Here is a 5,456-nt window from a genome sequence, read left to right as displayed (position 1 = left end):
ACCATCTATCCCTTTTCTGGGTGGGTCCACCATCTATCCCCTTGCTAAGTGGGAGTACCATCTATCCCCTTGATGGGTAGGAGCTCTACCTATCCCTTTGCTGGGTGGGTCCACCATCTATCACCTTGTTAGGTGGGAACATCATCTATCTCATTGCTAGATAGATAAGAGCACTAGCTATCCACTTGCTGGGTGGGTACACCATTTGTCCCCTTGCTGGGTGGGAGCACCATCTATCTTCTTGCTGGTGCATCTGTGGTAAGAAGCCATAAGACCTCAGCTTTGGTTCGTGACCTGTTTTTTTTTTTTTTTTTTTTTTTTCTTTTGTGAGAGAGTATCTCATTGTAGCCCAGGCTAGCCTAGTATTTTAAGGTATCTGTGGTGGTTGAGGGAAAATGGCCCCCATAGGCTCATTGGGAGTGACACTATTAGGAGGTGTGGCATTACTGAAGTAGGTGTGGCCTTATTGGATGAATGTGTCATGCGAGATTTCAGAAGCTCAAGCCAGAGCTAGTGGCTCACTGGCTGTGATAATTTGTTTATGCTTGGCCCAGGGGGTGGCACTATTTGGAGGTGTGGCCTTGTTGGAGTAGGTGTGTCACTGTGGGCATGGGCTTTAAGACCCTACTCCTAGCTTCCTGCCAGTCAGTATTCTGCTAGCAGTCTTCAGATGAATATGTAGAACTCTCAGCTCCTTCTGCACCATGTCTGCCTGGATACTGCCATGTTTTTACCTTTATGATACTAAACTGAACCTCTGAACATGTAAGCCAGCCCCAATTAAATGTTGTCCTTTATAAGACTTGCCTTGGTCATGGTGTCTGTTCATTAAAACCTTAAAACCCTATGCTCTTGGGTCACCTGCATGCTGAAATGTTTCCCACCATGATGACAACAGACTAAACCTTTAAACTATAAGGCAGTCCCTTCTCTTCCCCCAGTTAAATGCTTGCCTTTATAAGGACTGCCATGATCATGGTGTCTCTTTACAGCAAAGAACCCCTAAGACAGCTGCTAAGGATGGCATTGAACTTTGTATACTTTTGCCTTTCCTCCCAAGTACTGGGATTGAAAGCAGGTATCTCCATTCTAGGTTTGCATGGTACTAGTGGTAGAACCCAGAACTTTGTGGATGCTAGGAAAGCACTGTACCAACTAAGATATATCCCGAACACCCTGCCCTTTGTTCTTAAGCATACTGGCATCAATTTCTCTTCTTTCCCCACCAGTGAGACTAGCTGTTCAGTAACCCTAGGAGACAGGCCTGACAGGCATCTTACCACAGCCTCAGGATCTCTGTTCTAGCTGTGCACCCAACAGATGCTGGAAGGCTGAAGAACAGACCATGTCTCTTTCCCAACTTCCTTCCCCAGCCCCCAAGGCTGAGGTGGGGGTGCTGACAGCAACCTTTGTTTACTGGTCAAGACTTCTATTCTGCCTGTTAAGCTGGGGAGGGGTGGGTTCTCAGCTTGCCTCTGCTTTTCCTGGGTACCTCTGGGTTGACTTAGGAGCAAAGAGAACCCCCTTCTCTTGGAGGGCTGGTGTGAAACAACCCTAAGAAGACTTCTCCAACTGTATTAGTTACTGTCCTCATAGCTGTAACAAAATGCCTGAAGAAAGCAACTCAATGAAGTAAGGGTTTATTTTGGGCCATGGTTTGAGATAATAGCCTATTATTGTGAGGAAGGCCTGGCCAGAGGAGCATGAGGCATCTAGTTATATTGAGTCTGAAGTCAGTGTTTGTGTTATTTCCCCATTGATAGACATGGCAAAGCACTCTGAGCAGTGGAACTTAAAAAAATAATAAGGCATTTAATTAATGTGCCGTTTCAGAGAGTTAGGGCACTTGGTAGCACAGTAAAGGAACAGCTGAGAGCTCACATCTGGATCCACAACCAGGAGGCAGAGAAAGATAACTGGGATTGACACGGACCTTTAAAATCTCAAACTCATCCTCAGTGACACACTTCCACCAAGGCCACACCTCCTGAGCCTTCCCAAGTAGGTCCACCAACTGGTGACCAGGTATTCAAACACAAGAGCCTACAGGGGCCATTCTCATTCAGACTATCACAGAGAAGGCTTATGTTCTTTCATACCCCAGGACAGAACCTCAGCCAGTGATATGCTGCTCCCCATATTCAAGATGAAGGAGAGAGAGAAAACCTGGTTTGGGCAAGGGTACCTGGGCTCATCTGTACTTTTTGGCCTTTGTAAATAAATGAACTTGGTGGCCTGAATTTCCCTTTTTAACAGAGAGGAAGTATTTAGCATGGCTGTATTGGTAATCCACAGAGTCCAGTTGTTCAGGTATACATCCTGACTCTGCTGTTCATGGACTGTGAGGATCCTGGGCAAGTCATTCATTCTGTCTCCACATTTGTTGATTAAGAACCACTTCCACTATTACATGTTACACATGCCAGAGATCCTGCAAGGATCCCAACCATAGTACTACTGTGGTTTCACGCTGGTAAATGAGGGTGAGAGGATGTTTGGCAGCATTGCTGGGTTCTACTCGTTGGCCGTCGGCAGCAACATGCCTCACCCCAGTCATGGCAAACGTTAATAAAAGTTAACCAAAGGTAGGGAGTCTGTCTCTCAGGTGAGAACCACCTGGATCGGAGCAACTTAGTTCCTTTAGTGTACCTCGGTACCAAAGCAACTCAGGTAAACAGTATTCTTATGCATCCAAGAATGGAAAAGAGGAGGGGTGGGTCAAGAATCTCCATGAAGCCAAGCAGAGGGGTCCAGACTTCTGTAGAGGCAGAATCTTGAATGGACATCAAAGTATTTGGGATCTACTTCTTTTTCTGACCCCTTGGTGTTGGGGCCTTTGGGCACTGGTAGAGAGAAATTTTTCTTCTCTGTAGAATATAGAGGCCATAGCAGAGGCTACATGCAGGGACCTCTTCTCTATCTCTCAAAGCACAGTGTGGTGGGTTCAGGGCCTGTCACCTCTCCCAGGCAGCTGTTCCAGGGCTAGGTTTCAGTTCAGCCTGGCTAGCGAATCCTCCTCAGATGTACCCCTCCCTCCCTCCACAACTGGGGAGCAGATGCAGCCTGGTGACTGCGGCCCAGACACAGGTGGTACCACCTGTCACAAGTGCCTCCATTCTTGATCGTCCTACAATCACTTTTGGCCCCCAAACAATTTGCTGGGTGAAGGGAGAGGAGGGCCCAGAGGGAGAGGAGGAAGAGAGGGAGGGGAAGCGAGGTGGTGTGGGGTTAAAAGTGGCTTTGAAGTTTGCAACCGTCTTATAGAAACCATCTCCAGTCATTCCCCATTTGGGTGATGTCAGGAGAACACATTACCATCCGAGATCAAATGCAACAGCAAGAATCACTTGTTGTGCACCAGGCTGTAGTCATAGATCAAGGACTGGAGGCACATGCAATTCGTAACTTTCCCCGAAACAGATTGATATTTTCCTCTTCCACTTTGTGGGAGGAGACATCTGACTTCGCTTCAAGAGCAGAGAAATTACAGCAGGGCGCAGAGTCTTCGTCAGTCACGCAACCGGTGCCCAGCTCTGTTTCATGCCTCCTTGTGTCCCGAGGCTGTGTAGCGAGAAACAGAACCCCAAACCACCCAGTCAGGCTCTCTAGAGTCTGGCCCACGCAGAGCACAGAGCAGCTGGCACTTCAGTTTGTTTTTCCTGTTATAGGCTCTTGTTGCTTTGTTTGAGGTCTTCTGTGTCTTCCCACTGCAGAATGTTTGGTAATCTTGGGAAGATGCTTGGTGAGGTGGATCAGCTTGGTCAAGCGCTTGTCTTACAAGCATGGGGGCCCAAGTTTGAGCCCCAGAACAAACAAACGTAAAGACAAGTGGATGTAATGGAGCCTGCTTGGAGCCTTGTGATAGGAAGACGGAGTCAGCTGATCCTCGGGGCCAGACAGCCTAACTTTACTTAGTGAGTTCCAGACAGTGAGAGGGCCTGTCTCAGAACATAAGGTGGGGCCGAAGGAGATACAGCTAGGAGTAAAGGTGCTTGTTGCAAATGCTGAAACCCACGTTTCATCCACAAAAACCACATGGTAGACATGTATGATTCCCACAGTTTTGTTCTTGGACATTCGAGGGCACACACACACACACACACACACACACACACACACAAAGAAGATTAAAACAAAACAAAGTGAATAACTACAGGTCTCACTCAGAACCTGTGACTCCCCCCAGCTCTTTTCACCCCAACCCCTACTCTAAACATCTCCTTCCCAGGGCTGGGCTTCTGCTTCCCCTTCCCAACACTGATCCCTTTATTATAAAACTTCCATCTTGGCTACACCACTTGCTCTCTTGGCCTCTTGGCTGGGGCCACCTATCTTGGTCTTCAGCTCCTCCTCTCATGGTTTGGTTTATGTTCAGCTTGCCATGTTCAGCCTAGGCTCTTCCTAGTGTTTGCTTTCTCCCTTATATCTACAGCAAAAATCTTCTCCAAACTTCAGAACTAGTTGGGTCCTCCACCTTTTATTCCTTATTTTATAAAATTTATCTGGTGCTGAAACCACAGGAGGGGCATAGATGAGCCTCCTTCCAAGGGACTTGACCTCTCAGGACCAAGCTGCTAACTTGACTTTTCTAAGGTATGCACGAATCATTTGTTTCTGCTGGCTTCTAACTTGTAATGAAAGGTTATCTTAAAACTTGTAATGAAGGGTTGAATCTTAATTTGTTATATTATTCAACTCTTATTTAGAAAAATGGATCTACTTACTGTATATGTAACTTGAATTCAACTCTCATTTAGGAATATAGATGTTTCTAAATAGTCTACTGCCTTTTCCATAATGTGCATTTCACTGCTGTTTACAAGGAAAATATATCTTTAATATCTTTTTTGTAAACTTAAAAGTATTCACAGAAGCTTCAGAGACTTGACCTGGATCCATGTCTCACAAGTCAAATGGACTCCAGACAAGCACTCCCAAGTTTCTCCACCTTCCTTTTCCTGAGGTGGGATCTCCAGGCCCCCATCTCCTGGTCTTGAGACTCCCTTCCCCAAACTACCAGGACTGTGGTTAGACCCTAGGTTTGGCAACAGATGAATAAAAAATAAACTAAACATTGGAGGACCTTGTAGATTTATGTTAAGCCAATACATGATTGGACAGGGAGAGGAGGTAGGAAAAAGGAGAGGAAATGGAAGAGGAGGAGTCAGGGAGTAAAAGGGAAGAGGAGGAGTCAGAGGAGGAGAAGGAGAGGACAGAACAGGAACAGGAGGACAGCTAACAGCAAGTAATAAGGGATCTCCTAGGAGGGGAATAGAGTGTAGTGGTAAATATGCCCAAAATAGACTTGCAGCTTGTTTTCTTAATTACTGAGCTGTGTTTTCATTGAATGGGTTTATTTGGGTTGAAGAGGATATTGCAACAAATTGGAAATTGGGTTGAAAAGGATATGGCAACAGGAACTGATTAGTTCTAAAGGATGGAGAGTTTTACTATAG

Source organism: Micromys minutus (assembly GCF_963924665.1).
Source record: "Micromys minutus genome assembly, chromosome: 2".
Lineage (NCBI taxonomy): Eukaryota > Metazoa > Chordata > Mammalia > Rodentia > Muridae > Micromys > Micromys minutus.
The sequence above is the reverse complement of the archived record's forward strand: the minus strand, read 5'-3'. Positions refer to the sequence as shown.